The sequence below is a fragment of the Labrus mixtus genome, chromosome 14 (assembly GCF_963584025.1).
Source record: "Labrus mixtus chromosome 14, fLabMix1.1, whole genome shotgun sequence".
Classification (NCBI taxonomy): domain Eukaryota; kingdom Metazoa; phylum Chordata; class Actinopteri; order Labriformes; family Labridae; genus Labrus; species Labrus mixtus.
The window spans coordinates 3987641-4010521 of NC_083625.1; positions in this window are offsets into that span (position 1 = coordinate 3987641).

The following is a 22881-nucleotide window of genomic DNA, read 5'->3' on the forward strand; positions in this document are numbered from 1 at the left end:
ACACGTTGATCAAGCAGTACGTTTACATTAGGGTTCAAAAAAGTTTATTCTGTTATTGACTGAAACCGTACCGAGTCACCTCAACCAGCTCCAAGCTGCCTTTAGGTCTCTTATGGTTCAAAGCTCCAAAGTCAGGCTTTGACCTGCAGGTTGAACATAATAAATGCATGGAAGAAAACAACATGGTGACATACGATGTGTCGACGGAAGAGATGTAAAGCTAAAACCAGTTTGTTTCTTGCTAACTTGTTTGTTGATGCTTGGTGTGTGACGAACTGGCTCAACCGGATGAAGGTCCAATAGTAACGATAGCTTAAAGTCTTTATATGTGATTTTTCACACTTCAATATAATATAAATCAAGTATATCCTCTGAAAATAACTCTGTGAGTCATGACTGTCTACAATGGGTGTAACACCCGAGTCCCACTGTCTGTGATGTTTTCAGAGTTTTCAGAGTCCTATCTTCAGTTTGTTTACATCGCCGGGACGGCCAGCTGACTCCTCCCCTCGTGTATAAAAGTTGTTTAATTGAGGGACTAGAGAAAAGAAGAATAACATACTGTACTCACTGCTTAACTGTGTTTCTAGATCACGCTCATTTCAGGTAAATTTACATGCAGTGTGAAGATACGAGCATAATAAAGATCGCTAGCATTAGCATGCTAACACAACAATGCAGCGCGAGTTGTTTTGGTTTCATGCTGGTGCTCAAGGGCGACATCTGCTGGATCAAAAAGCCTTTAAAGGGGCCATTTCTCCTTAGTGGAGTCAGACATAGTTATGTCAATAATTGGATTCCCTGCCCTGCTTGGACAAAGAAAGACTCTGCCAGGATGTGAGCAACCTCGCTGAACTGCTGGAGAGTGAGAGGCGACACCGCTGCAAGGAGAGGGAATGAAAGACTCCTGATCAGCCGAGAGTTGGAGGAGAAAAAGGAACATGCGGCAAAGCAGAAATATAAACAGGGGGAAAGGACACCAGAAGAGAGCTCGAGAGGTTGGAAAAGTACAACAAGGACGAGACTGTCTCCACATTTAAGATCGCCCAGAAAGTGAATGACACCAACAAGCAGAAGAAGAAGAAGAAACATCTTCATTCTGACCAAGAGCTCAAGGTGGTACACTGAGAAGTTCACAAAAGAGCTCTGGGGTGAGAGGGAGAAAAAATAAGGTCCTTCAACAAGAGCAAAAGCTCAGGTATGAAGCCGACATGCTCGCTGCCAAAGAAGCTAACACTCAAAGCAAGGTGGTGAGAACAAAACTGGCTGGTACAAATGTGTCATGAATCCGACAGTGATTTTGTGTTTCCACTTATCTAATGCGCAGAGTAAGAACATTTCTATGAATATATCAGTGAATGAGGCCCAATGTTGTTTGCTTCCAATATTAAAGTTGTATTCATGTGGTCTGTATTTATTCTTGGTGAAAGGAGGTTCGGCTGTCAGAGAAAGCATCAGGGCATCCTCTGTGGACAAATTGAGGTAATCTGTGCTACGACTCTCTCTGTTTCCTTTTCACAGTGACCCTGGGTTAGCAGGAAGTGCAGCGGAGATGCCCTTCAAAACTCAAAGTACTTCCTGGGGTCAGCACTGAGAGGTGCAGACTTCTTTTTCAGAACTGCTAAAATAAAATGTTCCCTTCTCTTTCTCCTTGACATCCCTCACATTACTTTCATCAAAATCCCCAAACAGAGAAGAGCCGGAGCCGAGAGAGGTCAAATCAACATCCAGACAACCAAAGGGAGAGGTGAGTCCGGGTCCAACACTAAAGAAAAATAAGTGAAAAGTGTCTTTTTGAAGCAGTTACAATAGATATTTTGCTGATGAATGCTGTACCCTCCAGCAGACTGGATAAATGTTTGAAAAGGAGGCAGCTAGGTTCAAGGGCTGTTTAGCTTACTGGCTGAACAGATAAACACCTTTAGAAAATATTTGAAAAAGAAAAGGACATGAAGTGTCTCTAAGTGTTACTTTTCAAAAATACAGACCAATTAAAAACATTAATTGCATTATTAACGACAACAAAATTAATTAAAAAGCAAATTAAAAGTGATCAAATCATTTGACAGAGCTCAAAATTACAGCTTAATTGACACTTAATATATCAAAACACAAAATATAAAAGACTGTATATAACAGCTGCCTGGGAGTGAAGCCAAAATATTTAAAGCTCCACCTGCTGACTGGCTGCAGTATAGGTCATAAACCCCACCTCCTCCATGTTACCAGATGGGACATTGGTCAAACTAAAACGTTAATAAACACCTCAAAAACATTTTTTGTCAATCCTGGATTCTGAGGTGATGGTTTGATATTATCATGCCGATTCATGTCCCATTGTTCATTTCTCTGAGTAGTTTTGTTTTGTTAGTGATTCGATACAGGAAGCAGAACCTCGTGATTGACAGCTCTGTTGACGAATGTGGCTCCTTGCAGGGTTCTGAAGCAGGTTGGTAGATAGACAGAAGATAGATAGAATCTTTATTATCATTGTATACAAGGACACAACAAAACTTTGTTAGTAGCAATCCTAAACAGCAGCGTTTACAAAAACAACAACAACAAAAAATATATATATATTTGTGGTGCTATGAAAGAGAAATATGCAAAAAGTGGCCAGGGAAATTGCTGTTCAAATAAATAAATAGACAGTTGTGGTGACTGAAAGAATATATACAGTTATTGTTTTGCAGTGACTGATTAGGTAAACAAATATAAATGTAGCGCTATAGTGCAAATAAGTGAAGTTATAGTGCAGTGAACGAGTATATACAGTTATTATTGTGCAGTGCTCTTTTTTTGCAGATGTGCCGTAACTAAGCTCGACTGTTATCATTTCTTTGTACATTCATATCAACGCCGTGACATCGGTGGCTCAGTCTGTGAATTCAAATTGCGTTTCTGAAGCACGGCACAGCAGGAGCTCCACATACACACAGTCAGACGTGCACGCACACACAATGCCGCGCTCCCCCGCTGGCTCTGCTGAAACTGTCTCGTGTCTGTAATGCCTCTGTTACTATCCCCCCGCCCCCCCCCCACCCCACCCCATTACACCTCTGCAATATTCAGATTGAAGGCAAAACGTCACAGTGGGGTAAATTTCCAGGCTTGAAACGACAGTCTGAATCGGGCTACAGTAAAGGAGCGACAACAAGGGAAAACATAATGACAACCAAGAGTCATTCAACTTTTAATAGGCGTCAGAGTCTGCTTCTAAGCGATACAAAAACCTATCTGCGGTGGACTGTACCAACCCGAGAGAGACCTTTGAAGTTCTATCAGTAAGTTTAATGCATGCTTTGGTTAGCAGAAGGGGTGTGGCTTAAATTTTTGCGGTTCCACCAGCTGATCAATTCTGTGCATGCTTGTGCAAGAAGAGTTAACTGCACGGGAGCCCCTTGTGTGTTCTTACCGTTAGACCAAGGCAAGGCAAGTTTATTTATGTCGCACATTTCAACAACAAGGCAATTCAAAGTGCTTCACACAAGATAAAAAAGCATCATGACAGAGGAAAGAAAAAAAACATTAAAATAGAAAATTAAAAAATCACTGAAATTATTCTTAAATCTGAAAATCTGAAAATCTGAAAATCTTATTAAAACTGTTTAATTAAAGGCAGCTGTAAACAGGTGTGTCTTCAACCTCAATTTAAAAGAGCTAAGAGTTTCAGCAGACCTGCAGTTTTCTGGAAGTTTGTTCCAGATATAAGGAGCATAGAAACTGAACGCTGCCGAGGTGAATATCACTAGAGGTTAACCTCAGCAGTTAACTTCTACACTACAGTCTGAAGTGAATCGCCTTTTCAATACGCTCAAGTTGCAAGTTGCAATTATGGACAAGGAAGCCTTGGCCCGAAGTCCAGTATCTAACGGTTACACTGAAAAGTTGACCATATTAAAACGGGAAACCCACTGTAGTGAAGCAGCATTTGGTCGACCAGTGGTGTACTGTCAAGTAAGGGCCAGATATTCAATGAAGCCTTTCAGCCAAAAAGTATCTCAGTAAAAAAAATCCCCCTGCTGAGTGCAGTTAGTTCTGGGACTGTTTATCAAGTTTATCAAGAGCAGATATGACTTATTTCAAGGAGCAAGTGAAAGCAGAATCTCCGACTTGGAAGTGTTTTCAAAGTAGGAGCAAAGTCTTTTTTTAGGGCATCAGTGCACCTGTCAGTCTCGGTCAGCACATGCTCCTTATGTGGTGCCAAGTCAAACTATTGGAGGTCACGCAGTTTCAGCCAAAAATGCAATGTTCAGGTTTATTCTTGTTATAGAAAGATACCCACACAATATTTTTTACACAAGGCTTTTTAACTCTGTATATTACTGATTCAATATTTCTCACATCCCTGCCTTTTTTCATTAATGTCCATTTAATGTAGGTTGCTGGATTGGTGAATGTATATTGATTGTAACCTCACTGACCCAACTAATAATCCCTCCTTCTGCTTCTGGAAGAAAACCCACATTTTCAAACTTTCCCCTCCTCCGTGTAACTCCATCGTTTGACTCAGTGACTCTAGTGACTGTGACAGCAGTGGCAGGTAAAATGGAAGAAATGAAAGCACAACAGGAAATGATAAGACAGAAACTACAGTCGGGTTTTAAAACAGCAGAAGGAGGCAGCGTTAATTAGGAAGATTTGTGACCTGAGCCCCTTCTCAGAACTCATTTCTATATCCTTCGGACGCCAGTCACTTCAGATGTTTAATTTCTTTTGGGAAATGGCCAAACGCTGAGGGGATACATGAACAGTTTACGAGCTGATTGGGTCCCTAAACAACTTGCAAATACCCAGCACACACTGCGAGTAGAGCTGTCAGAACATCCAACAAATGTAATAAGATGAAACACTATCGATTCCTAATGTGGGGAAATACTTTGTTGCTGCAGTTACAGTAATATGATACAGCGGGGAGAGAAAATAAAAGCTGCCTGGAAACATTAGTCTGCCTCTGAATGAGATTACGGCTATAAACACACAAAAAAAACCAACAGATCACAAACAGGTGAGACATTAAACTTGTTTACTGAAATTATGCTTTTATGGATCATTATGCTCACACTTGTTGCCTAATTTGTTAGCAAATGTTAGCATGCTGACTCACAACAAAGTGACTGTCAGTAGTAGGCTAATCATTACCTTAGGTAGGTATAGGTAGGTAGGTAGGTAGGTTGGTAGGAAAGTAAGGAGGTACATAGGTGGGTATGTGGTAGGAAGGTAGCTTGGGAGAGAGGGAGGACAGTAAGGAGGCAGGTAGGTATAGGTAGGTAGGTGAGTGGTATAGGGAGGGAGGAAAGTAAGGAGGTGCATAGGTGGGTATGTGGTAGGAAGGTAGCTTGGGAGTGAGGGAGGACATTAAGGAGGTAGGTAGGTGGGTGGGTAGATAGGGAGGGAGGAAAGTAAGGAGGTGCGCAGGTAGGTAGGTAGCTAGCTAGCTAGGAAGGTAGTTTGGGAGGGAGATAGCTAGGAAGGAAAGTAAGGAGGTGCCTAGGTAGGTAGGTAGGTAGGGAGATAGAGATGACTTTATTTATGCCTGGGGGGACATACGATTGTTATAGCAGCGATTTTAATAAACACATATACATATTTCTGTAGACCGGAGGGACACTACAGCAGACAATGGGACTATATGAACACTGCACACTTGGGAGGCCAGTGCTGCCAACAGCGAGCTATGGTTGCTGCTGACGAACAATTACAGTTATCTGAAACAGACATGCTGCTGTCATAGCAGCGAAGCAGTGGGAATGGTTGTCGCCTGAAGGCTGAAAAAAAAATGAGCGTGCACCTGGAAAGTTTCCAGCTGAGAAATCCCCCCAGACAGCCAGAGAGGGCCTGGGAGGAGAAAGTGAATGACTAGTGTGTGTTTTTGTTTTTTTTCTTCTTCATGTGTTTGTATATCCAGACAATACAAATAAAGCTCAGGATGAATTGAACCCAGTGTGAAATTTGATTGGGATGAATGGACCTTGATGTTCTCTCTCTCTGTCCCCGATCTCTTTTAATTTACTGCTGTTGTGGAGGATATGGTTCTCATCATTAATCAGGAAGACGAATGAATCCGCGGCTGCCTCGATGCGAGAGAGAGCACGAGCAACAACGAGAGAGCGAGAGAGAGAGAGGTGGAAGATGAGAGGAAGGGGCGGGTGTATAAATCAAGTCTGCTTTGATTAATTCACCTTGGTCTGGAGGACGTGGTTAATAAGATCCATTAGGCTTGATATCCAGGATTCTCTTGTATTGTAAAAAATGACAATAAAAAGCAGGCTGGATGAGTCTAAATCATTAAGTACACCGGGGTTATGAAAAATCTTTTCATTTTGTGACACCAATTAGTAATGGTCCACTCAAATTAGAATCATTTCCAGAGTGTGTGATTATCGTCCAGAGGTCGGCTTTTTGAGTGCGGTTTGTAAAAAATTATCAATCACATCGTGAATAGAGGAACGATTGATTCCTTTCAGAGCTTTGACTCTATATGAGAAATGAACAGCACGTCTCCATCTCCTGTCTTTGCACAAAAGGGAAGCTAAAATACCCCCGGCGACGGGCGCTGTCAGACTGCCCTGGTGACATAATTTGGAGCGTAGACGTGCACAGAAGGGAGCTGGCTGGTGGAAACTGCGGAATTGACGCCACTCCCCTTTCTGCTAAGCTACGTATGAAATGTCAGAGATCCCTCAGGTCCACAGCAGAACAGATTCTTGTGTCGGTGTGAAGAAGACGCTCACAGTTATGGAAAGTTTGACGACTGTATTTTATCAGTTTGATTAAGTTCTCTTCTCAGCTAATCCTGTTGAGATCGCTGCAACGATCCACATTTGTCAACAGAGCTGGCGAACATGACGTTTCATCTACTTCGTTTTGCATTAAAGTCTTTATGTGCGATTTTTCACACTTAAATGTATAAACCAAGTATCTCCTCTGAAAATAACTCTGTGAGTCATGACTGTCTACAATGGGTGTAACACCCGAGTCCCACTGTCTGTGATGCTTTCAGAGTCCTATCTTCACTTTGTTTACATCGCCGGGACGGCCGGCTGACTCCTCCCCTCACGTATAAAAGTTGTTTAATTGAGGGACTAGAGAAAAGAAGAATAACATACTGTACTCACTGCTTAACTGTGTTTCTAGATCACGCTCATTTCAGGTAAATTTACATGCAGTGTGAAGATACGAGCATAATAAAGATCGCTAGCATTAGCATGCTAACACAACAATGCAGCGCGAGTTGTTTTGATTTCATGCTGGTGCTCAAGGGCGACATCTGCTGGATCAAAAAATTGCATATAAAGCCTTTAACTACTGAAGACTCAAAAGAATACTTAAAAAACACTTTTGCCAAAAATGAGCATGATAATAGTCTCAACAGATTCCGGGTTTAAATGTATTTGACGTGTTTATAGTGTGACACATGCCCCATGTTATTACCTTGAGGAGGTGGGTTTATAACCTATACTGCAGCCAGTCAGCAGGGGGAGCTCTAAGTCTTTTGGCTTCACTCCTAGGCAGCTGTTTTCTCCGTCCATCTTAATGTCAAATCTATGGTCTAAACACTTACTCCCTCAGTTTCCTAAGAAGTAGAACTGTAAATCAGAGCTCTGTTGAATATTTCATGACTATAAAATATGAGAACTTGAAGTATTCTGACTTTTAATCACCCGCAGACAGGTTTGAGCTGCTTATGAAACATACTTCAGATATTAGTGCTGCCTCTGCATTACCTGCAAAATGAGACCATCAGAGAGAAAATCAATTATTATTATTTAGTTTGAATGCATGAAACTGCAGCTAACTGGTCGGTGTCAGACAACACAATTTAAAGCATCTGCTTAAACAGCCTTTATTTACATTTTCGACAAAGATTCAAAATGAGTGATGGTTTGACTGTTAAAAGAAAGCAGGATGACAGTGTTGGGCTTGTGCAGGACAAAATCAACAAAGAAGAAAGAGGTAAATGTTTGGCCACATTATTTGTGAAGCTTTAATTCATTTTTCTAAATTATCATTATTTCTATTTTTGTGTCCTCTTGTCTGAGACGTTTTTATTTCAGTGTCATGTTTTACGTTTTCAGACTCAAGAAAGAGTGGCTGATAAAATACAATGAGATGATCCCATATTGATCCTCAGAGGGGGAATTCAAGTGTTGCAGCAGTAAAAAAAAAAAAAGAGCATGCATATGAGAGCAAATATAATAAGAATAGATTAAAATGAAAATAAAAATATAATATTTTAACTATAACATGTATAAATTAAACTAGACACCAATTAACTGCACAATTAACCAAATTAAAAAAACATATACAGGATTCTCAGACATGTCGTGCAGTAAGTAAAGTTAAAGTGAACAGTTGTGCGAGGAAGTGATAAAGTAATAGAAGTAAGGGATGTGGAAGTCACAAATTAATATACTAATATTTCACTTACATAATAACACACTGTGTCCTTTTATGTATATATATTTTTTTTAACTATTTCAGGGAGCTTCTACTGATGTCATTTTCTTCTGCACTTCCTAATCCCACCACTAGAATGCACTCTAGCACCTGATTCAGAGCTCCACTGCAGAGTGTCACAGAGGGAGAGGCACTTCAGACCGAGGTTTAACAGGCAGGAGAAGGGATGCAACATTTGAACAGAATTTGCATTTCTAAAAAGAAAAAGAAAAAAAGCTGCTGCACAAAACAAAACATCGACTCCAACACTCAATTTCCAAAACCCTTTTTTTTTTTTTCTTTTTCTATTTAATCAGATGAAGTAGAGAAGAAAAGACGGGCTGATTGACACTCGCTCGAACCTTGTATTTAAATTTTAACACAATATTTGATGAGTGCAATTCTCCTCGGTTGTAACCAGTCCTGCTAATAAAAAGGTCGATAGGAGCTCAGCAACAGGCATATGAAACAGTGTTGTACTCGCGTAGGCTCAAAGAAACTGAGAAAAAAAATCTGAATCTATTAAATTAGAAGAATACACATTTAAATTTTGATCAGTAGCAGAAATCAATACAAGATGGGAAAGGTCCTTAGTGGGCTTCAAAAACCTTTTGTAAAGTTTTCCATGAGTGAAACCATTAATAATAAGCTGCATTGTTTAAATTATTCTCGAAGGAAGATGAAGTGCTTTTAATTACAAACATTTACAGCCTGCTATAACTCTGAATTATTTATTTTGTTTCAAGATGGTTGCCAATTCATTTTTAGAGGGCAACAACATTGAATTGGACAAAAGATAGACAAATAACTTTAACCGGAAACAGAAGGAATGAACTTTTTGGATCCAGTAGAGGTCGCCCTTGAGCACCAGCATGAAACCAAAACAAACTGCTGTTTGGCCACACCTCCGCTTTTCTGAAGCCTCCGCTCTCCTCCAGCGACACACCTCCAACCCAGCCTCCACTTGCGTTTGCACAAAGGAGTTTTGAATTAGAACGCACCATAATTAAGCCCAAATGTCCTTTGCTCGAGCTGCAATCACCTGTGTCCTGCACTGTTGTGTTAGCATGCTAATGTTAGCTCGTAGCTTCATATTGCATGTAAATTGACACAGAATGACCGTGATCTAAACACACTTATGGTGACATCCAAATAATCAGTGAGTATGTTCTTCTTCTTTTCTCTAGTCCTTGACTAAAACAGCTTTTATACACAAGGCCGTCCCGTCCATGTAAACATGATGCAAACATGGCTCTGACAACAACACAGCTGGAGGGACTCGAGCTTCTCAGTCATTGTATACAGTCATGACTCAGAGACACATTTACAGAGGAGTTACTGGATTTCTTCTGTATGTGCAAAATGTCGCACATTCTTCCTGATTCTGAAAGCAGCCTCACGGCACAGAAAAACAAACAAAGATGAAGAAATAACATCCATATCATAGAATAGAAATCCGATCTGTGCCCATCAGTGTCCGTGTGTGGTACACAAAAGGTCAGTATTAAATCAATGCCCTGACCCTACAGCTCATGTACTGTATGTGCTCATGTATGGGGAGAGCAATTGACCTTGTTGTCATGGTGTTGCATGCTGTCCAGAAAAGCACGCAGCCTCTCATGCAAATGTAAGGAAATCTGTCTGCTAAAACATCACTCCTCTGCAATCAATAGCCACGTTCGTGTGTGAAATCTATCCCGTACTGTATAAGCCCCCTGCCAGAAAAAAGTCCTTCTTACTAAATCCTAATATTCCAGTTCACCTGCAGCTGTGCTCCAACAAATGTGCTATTATAATCCCTCTTTCATTTACTAAACCACTTGTTTGAACAGTTGGGTTGCCATATTTGCACCAAAAAAAAAAAAATCCTTTTATTCAAGTCTTTTGTAATGTTAAAAATTAGGGTGTTTGTTTCTTTTTATACAACGAGAAATCCAGGCTTTTCTTTTGTGCATGCGTGTCTGCCCCCCGCTCTGCAAAGTGTTGGCTTGTTGGTTTGTTTACAACGAGCAGGAGCGACTATAAACATACCACGTGTCACCAACTGCACTACAACCCCCACTGAGACGTGTGTTTTGAACCTCCTGTTTACGAGACCAAAGAATGCTGCTCAGATCTGAATAACATGTGAATGCCTTTATAGCCAAATGCAACATATAAAAATAGGGCAATTTAGAGTTTTCATGACTAATATAAGTAACTGGAATATTGTTATTTTAGGAATAATAGTGTAAAATCCAAAAAGCTCTGTATTAATGAATGCAGAACCCTTAATGCATACTCCCCAGCTGAGAGCCCACTGATCGAATCCTTCACTCTATAAGCACTCACACACTTCTTCCTCACTAATTCCTGCTATGCAAGGGGAGCATTTACATCATATGCTGCACCACAGCAGCCTCTATCTTTCTACTGTGATGCATAGACTGTGTAAATAAATGGACGACCTGACAGCTTCCCAAAGTGAAGCCAGAACATCTTGAGCTCCCCCTACTGGCTGGCTGCAGTAAAGGATGTACAGCCCGCCTCCTCTATGTTTACACAGTGCAACATGGGTCAACTATAAAAACATGATTTATGTCATCAACCAATCACTCGAACTTTTATTTATTCTCGAAAGGACATTGAGGTTTCACTCATAACCCGATGCTGTTGCGATTATAAGCACAATAAAACCAGCAAACACAACAACAAACACTTCAAACCAATTATTAAAAACACTGAGATCAATTAAAACACTTACAATTCAAAACAAATTGCCTACAAATTAAATTCCTAAACTCTGTAAGAGAGGGAAGAACTCTAATCTTTTAGAGTTTCCTGGAGGGCATCAAAAGAAAATGCAGTTTTACCGAGTTCAGTAAAAGCTATATAACTTGTTCTCATCATGCCGAGTGTTCACTTTTCTGAGTCTAAGTTTAGATCCAATTAGTTATTTGATATTATAAAAAGGATGTGATGCCATGATTGACAGCTCTGTTGAAAAATGCAACTCCTGTGGCGCTGACTGAACCAGATCAGCATAAAGGAGGAGGAACGGAGAGACGAGACGTTAACACAAAACTCACTGAAGTTTCCATAACTGCGAGTGTCTCCTTCAGACTGACACTGGAATCTTTTCTGCTTTGGACTGCACTGACCCGAGGGATCATTGCTGTTTTTATGGAAAGGTTAAATGAGTTGGGGGGCGGTACTTCAATACACTGGCACCTCCAGCCAGTCCTTCTACTGTGCAGACTCTAAATGTATAACATGGCAGCTCTCATCGTAGGGTTTTTTTTAGCTTCACTTGTGAAAATAGAGGAAGAGACGTGTTGACCATCTTATATACAGTCAAATGGTCTGAAGTCTTCAGTGAGTGGGGATGCTTCCTTTTCTGTCCGTGTTGCTGTAGCAGACAGCCGACAGCACAAAGCAGAACTAGATTTTAAAAAATGTTCCTGACTGAAACATATTCAATGTGGATGTCAGATTAGCTCAGAAACAGCCGTCATATCTCTTTCCCCATCAACCCCATGAGACAACTTGCTGACGACTCACTCGCTCTTAGAGTCGAGGTTAAGTTTGACCTGAGGTTGAGACATTACGAGTCTCTTACCTGAACACCACAAGCATGGCCTTGGGGCTTCCTGCCTTCACCCTACAGCAACCAAAAAAAAATGTTTTCTTACATGAACTGGTCATCATGCTGTATCACCCATTGGCCTTATTAATGATGCAAAAAAAAAACGGGCTAACTTCCCGAGAAGGAGGTGTAAGGTTCTTCTTGGCCTTTGGAATCATGTAATTTATATCCCCATTGATAGGCGCAAAGATATATTAAACCCACAGGGGAGAGAAAGCCATGGATTAAACATGGTGAAGCCCTGAACGCCATGTCAGCGGCCAGAGATTAACTCAGCTGTATTTCCCCCTTACTAATCAGAAAGTGAGACCCTTTAGGTTTATTTAGAGCTTCAGGGGGAGCCAGCACATGTTCAATCTAACACAACACACAAAGTAATTGTATTTAATAGTGAGGTGTGCATGAATGTTTTGTCTCTGCCACTGCACCCACTCAAACCATTTAACAACCGGGGTTTAAAAACAAACACTATTTCCAGCCCAAAAATGGCGAAATCTGAAAAATATTTATCAGAGGTTACATTTGTTGCAAGGCTTTTTGAGGAATTCAGTGTGGTGGATTCTTTGTAAAAATGTCTAATATTTAGTGAAGGGAGGTGAAGGGTCATGCTGATGCACAAAAGGCATCATCCATCGCTTGTAGTTAAAAAAAGAAAATAAAAGATTTACCAAGGAGCCCTCAATGCTCAAATCTGTAATTTAGAAGTCATGTAAAGTCTGGGTTTGCATTCATTACCTTGTATGCAGTGGAGTTTGCAGTCAGTTGAAAACAATGCAGCTACAGAAGAGTGAAGGCTGCGGAAAAGAGCCTCTTTGTTGGCTCTTTGGATTTGGCAAGCAAAGTTTAACGAAATACTTTAGAAATCAGCTCATTATATGTGCAAAATAAAAGAAAACACAGAGGTCAGAAAAGGTTTAGAATTCTCACTTTTTTTGGTACAGGAAAGTGTTTACAAGAATTTAATCTAACATATAATTTTAAGTTTATTTCAGCACCTTTTGCCTTTGAGGTCACGCAGGGCTTTGTATGCGAGTCACAGGATTTTGTAGTGGATTCTGAATTTTACTGGGAGACAATGAAGGGAGGCAAGAATGGGGGGGGGGGGGGGGGGGGGGGGGGGGGGGGGGGGGAGATGTGGGATCTTCAGCTTGTTTGGGTTTGTAGTGCACACAAACCTGACCAATTAAAGGTGATTCTGATTTGAATCTTAATTATTGAGATCTCACAGAGCATGGGTAAAACATTGCTGACAAAGCAACAGTTAGTCATTCTGACCTGTTTTTAATAAGAGCCCAAATTAGTTCTATTTAGCAGAAACATCAAAAAGAAAACAGTTAAATTAAGACCAACACTGTCTCTGAACACATCCATATCAGTTTTCTGTCTGACAAATGTATTTAATTTTATCTGTAAAAGGACCACATACACTATAAAATATATGTTTCTCTTGATATATCACACCTGCGTCACCTTAAAATGTAGAGTAAGCAGCTTTTTCCTAAAACAAAATATAGACTTGCTGCTCAATCTTCACTTATGGGCCTCCATACAGGTGTGGTGGTGACAGTTTCTACAGACACCTTGACCTCTGACCTGATTTTCATGTTTAATTTTTTACTTGTTAACACGGGACGTTTTCAGGGTTGTGGAGCTGCCAATGACAGCGCACAGGTGAGTTTAGGAGTGGATACAAATCAGGGATTCAGGGATTGAATATGACCGACTGGGACGTAGCAGCAAAGACGAACACAATCATAGTACGAGGGGAAACACCAAGTGGATGAAACTCGTTCCAGGATGAGGGTGAACCTTGTGTGCGGACGCAGAGTTGACCTGCTTTCTTTTGGACAGGCAGGTGACAAACAACGGGTTAGCTTGTGCTAGCATGCGGGAGCTTGCAGTGGAGGAACAAGCAGTGAACGTACACACTACGTCCTGCAGTGTGTACAAGCCTCTGGGGGGGGGGGGGCGATGAGCTCAGGAGGAGGGGCCCAGTTTGAATGTGATGTCTACAAGTTGCAAAAAAAGCAATGCTGCTGACTCTATCTTTTACTTTTACATAAACCTACTTGCACAAATGTTCAGTTTCCCTGTTCAGTTATGAGATATTTCAGCGGTGTGTAGTTCCCCTTGAATGTGATTCTGATAATCTGCTTGACTTGTTCGCTTGCTTTGACCACACAGATCATCTGACTGCCTGCGCCTCGCTCCCTGTGGGATACCGTGTGAAAATGTGTCTGTTTTCCCCCGATCTCAGCAGTTACTTTTCACCAGCTTTCAAAGCTTTTAGCTAAATCCTGGCGCCTCAGCCACACCATCTCAAGCACTTACTGCCTGAAGAGCAGCGGACAACCTGACAGAAGATTTAAGAGTCGCTTTGTCAGTGCTGAAAATTCCCATAGCTGGAGAAAGAGTCCTTACCTGAGCCCACTGTGTCTCCAGATAAGGCTCCTCGCCAGGCCCAGATCCATCCTGACAACAACAGACTGAAAGTAAACAGCACAGAGTTTCTGTTCACTCTCTTATCTTGATTACCGTCCTTAAACCAGCTGTTGAAGTTTAATCAACGAGGAACACAAACTTACCTGATCAAGACAGAGGAGGACAAACAATCCACTGCTCCTCATGGAGACTCAATGAACCTGCAGTGAACCAAACTGGCCAACAGGGGGAGCGAGACACTGCAGACAGGGAGGAAGTGACATCACACTTTACCTAATCACCAGTTCAGGGTTTCCGGGTCGAGCCACAACTGTTTCTGGCATTTAATTGCACATGTGAAATCTTGACCACATGGATAGTAACATTGAAACATGGTGGATTGGTCCACAGGTTTTGTCCTTTAAAAAGTCCTTACTGTTGGATAAATGACCATGAAACTTTGCGTTACCAGTCATGATCCTCCTAGGATGAATATGCCTAACTTTGTCAATCCTTGAACTTTATACTAGAGTGACGTTAACCATCAAACATTTAAGATTTCCTGTGAAGCGTCTCATCAACTTTAGGTTGGATTATCAAAGATCTTTCAGAGACTTTTGAAGGATGTTAAAGACATTGGTTAAAGGCTTTAAATGCGATTTTTTGATCCAGCAGATGTCGCCCTTGAGCACCAGCAAGAAACCAAAACAACTTGCGCTGCATTGTTGTGTTAGCATGCTAATGCTAGCGATCTTTATTATGCTTGTATCTTCACACTGCATGTAAATTTACCTGAAATGAGCGTGATCTAGAAACACAGTTAAGCAGTGAGTACAGTATGTTATTCTTCTTTTCTCTAGTCCCTCAATTAAACAACTTTTATACACGAGGGGAGGAGTCAGCCGGCCGTCCCGGCGATGTAAACAAAGTGAAGATAGGACTCTGAAAACTCTGAAAACATCACAGACAGTGGGACTCGGGTGTTACACCCATTGTAGACAGTCATGACTCACAGAGTTATTTTCAGAGGATATACTTGATTTATATTATATTTAAGTGTGAAAAATCAAATATAAAGACTTTAAGCTTTAATTGTTTGAAGCAAAAGCAGATTGGCCTTTTTGGATTTTAGTAATTGCAAAGAGGATCAAATGTTAAAAATACAGATGATCAATCAATCGATCAATCATTATTTGTATAGCGCCAATTCATAAGAAGTGTTATCTCGAGACGCTTTAAAAAGAACATATGGGATAATATGCAGGAAGGGTTTCTCCTTTGTATTCCTAGCGTTCCTGTTGTCCACACTTCCTCTCCGCTGAGGTGGAGGTCGGAGCAGGCCGTGCATGAATGAAGACGGCGGTGGTTTTGGGGGTGGCTGGGCGTCGGGGACGTCGGATGGTGGTAGCCTACAATTCAACTGATTATATTAAGTATGAATTACACATATTTTAGTTGGGATCATCCCATACACTTTTCATCTAGTGTCTATCTTTAAATTTGAATAATACTTTAGTTTACAGAAAAACACCTGTGAAAGAATGCCATTCCCATCAGTGCTAGTTGTTATTTGTGAATATTTCCAAGCTATCAAAAGTTTTTACAGCATGCTTTACTTTAAATGTGAAAATGCTAAAGTTACTTCCTGCTGTTAGCGTAGTCATTGTAGGTCACTGTGCTGCCGTCCCGCCTCACAGAGAACCGAGTGTGGCTGCAAACTCCTTGTCTTGTTCATCTTTGCACGTAAAGGTTTCTCGATTGTGTCTCTTTCTTTGCAGCTCTTCTTTTAAGTCTTCTAGGTGAAGATATGTCACAGTACGTTAAGTTGAGTTCCTCCTCCTCTTAGACTTTTTGAAACAGAGTATAATCTGATAGCATCAACATAAAAAAAAACAAAAAAACATCAGAATGACCCACTGTGCACAAATTGCAGAACAAAAACAATCATAACAAATGCTGAATGGCACCGAGCAATTTTGTGCCGGAGTGAACCAAACAAACGTCTCGGCGCCGCTTTAACGGGTAAGTGGCTGCCGCTAAGATTTCACAAATCACGATGACAGCGACCCCGAGAGGAGGGGGTCGAGGCTGAGTACAAGTTATGTTTAAAGAACAAAAACGAGCATCTTCATGACGGAGAGATATCACATTGTCTGATCAAAAAGTGAAATGTTCATTGTTCCTCTCTATTGTGACTACAGGGAGACATTTAGGGCCAATGGATGACGTTTACTATTTCTTAACCAGTAAGAGCAGCAGGCTAGAAACACGGTTTGTGAGAGTGGATTATGAGTTAGATTTGTGAAGTTTTACTTAAAGGCAGGGTTGGTAATTTCCTCCAGATACACTTTTTAAGATTTTGGTTGAAAGTGTCTTCAGGTCCTGACAGAAATTAATAACTCATGTTCTCTGAAAAGGGAACAAAGAAAGTCCGTCATCTGTATCAGTTTGTAATCCTGTAAAAACTTCAACCAATGTCTGCCACGAGGTACCAATCTGATGAACCAATCACACGCCTCCCTGTCTCCCTGCTCGTTCTCTACCCCTTCTGGAGTAAAGGCGCTCGTGCATGTAAGTGAGGGGGCGTGGCTTTAGAGGGAGCACAGAGGGGAGGTGGCGGGTGCAGACGGAGCACTGAGGGAATGCTACTTTCAAAATCATGCTAGTTTTAGAAAATGACCAACCCTGCCTTTAAATAAATATCTCATCAGGGCGCCGGATAGCCTAGTGGTTATGTTGTCCGTCTAAACCCCGTTTAGAGGAACCTTTTTAGCTCCTGCTCAACATGGCGTGTAGTTCTCAGGGAAATTCTTGGTGGATAGTTCCTCTCCAGAAAGTCTCCGGAACCATTTGGTCCAAAAACACCGACTGATTCTCCTAATAATAACTTAAACAATATGATCTCAGCTGTTCAAATAAATATTAAAAGTTCAAATTGTTGATAAAAAGAACACGGCTGCATTAACACACTGTATGTGTTTTTCTTGACTAGCGTCATTTTTCATCCTTTTATTCATTTAAATCCTCGGAGCACACATTGACGGAGAAGCCTCATTTACAGACATTTTATCAGAGCACACAAACACTAAAGTCTAAAAACTGGGGTTTGCAGTAAAGGAAGAGCACATGGCACGAATAAAGTGAATATGAAACAGATGAAAGTTAAATGTGCAGGATGATAAGAATTAAAATATTAAAGGATAAAAACAATCAAAATCACTAAAGTCGTTTTCACATATCCACTCCTGAAAGTATCTAGATCATTTTAGGAGGACTGCTCCGGAGATTCTCCCGACCTGGCTGTTCACAGATGCTCTTCACAGCGGGAGACTATCTCTTTCAGACAGGAGGGGGGGGGGGGGGGGGGGGGGGGGGGGGGAGGTCTCCTGAGGTAAGACGTGATGTATAAAAAAAAACGATGCGGGAGTAGAAGATGAAAAAACACTTCCAGCATTTGGTAGATTTCCTTTCTGTCAAGATTCTGCCACTTGTAAATTTGTCTCAGTGGTTGTAATTAAAAAAAAAAAAAATTTAAATTTGTTTTGTCCTTGGTAAAAATGTTCTGGTTTTGTAAACTAGTTTTGCACTTCCCAGCCACCGTACTAAACAAATCTAGAATAAAGTGATGAAATGTCACTGCGGTGTTAAAGATGTCATCTTCAGTCCGACAGTTTGAATCCTGTAGGAAGACCCTGAGGCCCGGGAGTCCAGAATCAGGATGCAAACCTGTTCAAATCCTGCCGTGCCGCCTGTCCTCCTCACAGCACATAATCCTCTCAGTGAATAACAAGAGTATGGTTTTATGGTTGACAGGGTTGAATGCAGATTTATAAAATCTCTGATGAGGACCTTTGTGTTTAACGACTGCATGGATAAAAAAAAAAAAAGATATATGGAGTGTTTCACGGCATGATGAGGACCCGGTCTGATTGCAGAGCAAGGACAAGTAGCTTAATTGTTGCGCGTTGTACAGGTGGCCTAATTTCCCAAGTGCCCTTAAGGGTCGCCATTACCACAAGAGGTTACAGGTCTGCACTTTCCCGCTCCTTATAATCTCACAATCAATAAATCATTCATAATCACGCTGTTTCACCTGGGGATGTCGGGCTGTACATGTTTGCTTTGCGCGACCTCTTTATCTTTAGGTGACGCTGACACTTTCCAACAGAGTTCATTAGGTGACAATGGAAAACGCAGCGTGGCCTTCACAGACACAAATAAAAAACTGAGTTTTCTATACACGTGTAATGGATAAATCATATATTTATTTCAGGATAACGCAGCTTTAACCTTTTAAGCTCTCAAGGTTAACACATAGAGACAAGGACCTTGACCTTTTCATTACCAGAGACAAAACAGCATCACACACACACACACACACACACACACACGCACAAACACGCACACACACAATGTTTACACTCTGGCTTTATTAAGTGCAGCCATTTGCAGCTATAGAGCCATTTAAAGTGTGATGAATAGAATTCCTTTTTAGGATATTGACTAATGAGTCTATAAGAGACCAACTGGCTCGCATTAAACCAGAACTCAGACGCACTCGTCCTGTGACTGATAGCTTTCCTCTCGCTCCGCACGTTTTCTAATCAATAGCGGTATCACCTTTACTTATTTAAGATGTTGGCTCATCATGTACCGCACTTGAGCTATGATGAGAGCCCCGAGGTGAAAATGTAATTAAAAAGATAATATCTCTCCACCACTCATCTCATCTGCTGAATGCTGAATATCATAGGTGTGTAAAGCAACGCATTAAAAATAAATGGAGGGATTCGTTTTCACTCTGACAGATAGCTCCGCCGCTCGTCAATCCCGTCCTCTGTGTTGGAATCAATAACACCATCTCCATTTATTTAAGATGTTTGTTAAAAAAAAAGGTTCACTGCGCTCATCAAGCGAGGGAAAGCTCACATTGATTTTCAGAGAATAAATCATGTCGGATTTATTCAGGGGTTTTCGCGTCGCTCCTCGACATATTACCCCGGTATTTGTGTTAATTAGGAGCGCTTCTTCTTTTTTTTGTTTTGTTTTTTTACTGCATGTTCAGACTGTTTTATGCATGCGATGAAGATTTCATGACTGAATCTGTGGCTGCCAAGGTTCACTTCAAACTTTAAAAAGAGATTTCAACTTTTACCCAAGCTGGAGTTGATACTTGTTTTTTTTTTTCTTTTGCTTAAAATCTCTTTTCTCGCTCACTCGTGCTCTTCAGCACCGCAACACGAGTACCAATGAGCAGAGGTCAAAATCTCCAACAGCACTTGTTGTATGAAGATCAACTTTATTAACAAAGAAGACTGACGCGTTTCAGCTTGTGGCCTTCAAGCCTTTCACTCTTCATGCACCTTGAAGTTGGGGAAGCTGTGCCGGAAAGTCCTGCTCTGCTTTTTGAGTACATATGAGCAAAAAAAGTTAAACGATGTAATGAGCAATAAATTTCACATGCAATAATTGACGTGCAAATTATTTTACATTTGCAATACTTTTCAAAAACAATCAGAAATATTTTTTTCATTTTTTATAGTGTGTATTTTGATCTTCTTAAGTATGTATTTTTTTTAAGGCTTTCAGCGTTAATGCATTGGTCCCAATGTGATTTAGGTTAGACTGTTTTTCTTTACCATTTGCTATTATGTCCCTTCTAGTGCACTGTAGTAAAGTGGTCAGAGAGTCTTCCTGGTTCTGCTGTGATTAAAAGTAAAAACACTGCTGTGCCTTTGAATCGTACACAGTTCAGAATTCTGACTTCAAACTAAGAATTCAAAAGTTAAAAGTCAGAGCTACAGTTTTTTTTTTTAGAGGCCCTTTTCCTCTGGGTTCATTGCACTTTAAAAAATTCCCAGACGGCTCAGTCAACAAGTCAATAGTAATATCCACCTTGTGAGAAACGGAATTAAAACATCACTGAAGTACATAGTTTGAGATTCCACCAATGAAGTATACAGATGCAGCTTCTCAGACTGATGTCAGAGGGCAACCGCATCACTGGCAAAGCACCGTTTAAGGTGTGTGAATGTCTGCAGAGCGGGGGATGAAACTTACTGGTTGTTTCCACAGGATCCATGCGTGCAGTGTTCCATCCCCGCCATGGTTCAACTTTAAAGTCCTTTCTGAACGAGTGGCAACTGACTGCAGGCAAGTCAACAGTATCGAATATTTCTTATTTTAAAAGGGTGTTTTCAAAAAATAAAAATAAATACTGTATTTCAGAGAATAAGCACTTTGAAACTCTTTCCTACCTCCATGTCGTGGTTACAGATGAAACACAGGTGTAGCAGTGCAGCACTTATTTATATATTAAATCCAAATCTCAGGATCATAAAGTAAATTTCTTTGATTCCCAAATCAAAACACTGGTAACACTTTCTTTGCATGATTTATATGGACTGTTTAAACTGTTTCAACATACAAAATAATGGAATAAAATGCAATTAATCACTAAATTGTGATATTCAGTGATTAATTGCACTTTTAAAAAAAAGTTGACAACCCTCCTTTTTTTAAGAAGTGTAAACTTTGTGTGTATCTCTGTAAGATCATTTCATTTTTATTTTGTTGGTTGCCCTTTTATATTTTATATTTCAGAGGTTTCAAGGTTTGGTATTAAAACATTGCAGCCAAAAATGCACAAAGTTACACAGTGTGCAGGAGTTTGCGTGCATCTTGCAGAGAAATGCACAACATTTCAAATATACCTGTACTGACCTGTACATGTTCAAATAGCAACATGACATAACTTCTATTACTTTATGTGAAAGGCCGCAATTTCCATTATATACCCCCATCCAGAGCATTCACTTCAACATGCTGCCCCCATCTTTTAACTCTTCTCCTTGCTGCAGCCGTAATCTGAAATTCTCCTATACATTAAAGTGGTGTACTTAAGCTGTCAGTGATCTGCTCTTCTTCTGCCTTACAGCTCACCTGAAAGCTATGATGCAACAGGTGCAATCTTTAAATTTCACATGCACCGCCTGAGTCTGCAAGGAGGGGAAGTTATTATCGTAATTCCCTGATCCCTGCTGCAGGGAGCTCGGTGTTTGCTCGAGAAGGGTGATGAAGTCAGAGCCAAAAATATAATCTCTAAACATATTCACGTAATAATCCACAATGAGAGCTGGCTGACTGAAGCAGCACTATTTATCAGTATTTAATTAGTGCGGCTTCATTTTGAGGCCGGATAATTGTACAAGAAAATATTTTGATAACACCTTGTGAAACTTTTAAATCCCTGAAGAAAAAAAAAACGCTCCAAGTGTCTTTTAATAGTTTAAAATGCCTGATATCCACATTCAGTACCACAACAGGAAGTAGAGTTGATTCAGTTTTAAAGCCACTAAAAAGTTACAGGATGTTAGGGTGTAAAAATGTTGACCTCAGAAATTTGAGTTTGCCAGTTTTTCAATCGAAATCTGACATCTTGACCCGAAAAGTTCTCCAATCCATAAAACTGTTAAGGTTATTTGTTCGTACTCTACAATCTGACCTAAAGGAGTCTTTCAAAAATGACCAAACGACAACCTCTGGTTTTAAAAAATGAAGCCAATGTAGTGCAAAGTGCAAAATAAAAACCTGTAGTTCCTAGAGTGACCACTTGAGGCTGACTCCAAAAGCCAATGAATCCCCATCAAGTGTCAAAAATGTCCATTTTTTTTAAAGCAGAAATCAAAATGTTTACAGCCTGTTATAAAATGTTTTTGGTCTCTATATCCCATGGTCATGGAGCAGCTTGTCAGAGTTTGATATTAAAGTGAGGAGAGCTCTAATGTAGGAGGATTTGAACGGTACGACCAGTGTGTGGAAGTCCAACCTCTCCCAACATAGCCCAGCTTCTTCTCTGCAATCATTAAGTCTGTCTTCCTTTACAGACATTACTGTTGGACCCTGAAGATCACCTTGCAGAAGTCCCTAGATGGATGCTACACCAGACAGCTGCCTGTTGTCCTGAACAGCACAGCAGGGCTGCACATGTCACCATCAAGGGGCCTGTATGCGGGGGTTGCCAAGGGGTGAGTGAGAAAATAGCTTCCAGGAGGATGAGGCTGGAAGGTCATAGCCAGAGACATCAGGAGCTCCCAACCAGAAAGCCAGTGCTGTGTGAGCCAACGCATGAGCATCGACCACAAGGATATCAAACATGCAGAAATCACTGGCGAGCTGGAGAGGTGCATGGAGAATCTGGATAACAGGAAAAATTGCTGGAGGGCTTGTCTGAGGATGAATGAATGAATGAATGATGAGGCATATTAGGCTGCATGGCTGATTTGACAGACAGGCGTGCACATGGTAACTGTTTGAGGCTATAGGCTTTATTTCAGCAAAATCCCTTTTTTCAATATTTGAAGCTGGAATTAATGCTCGACAAGCTTGATGGATGT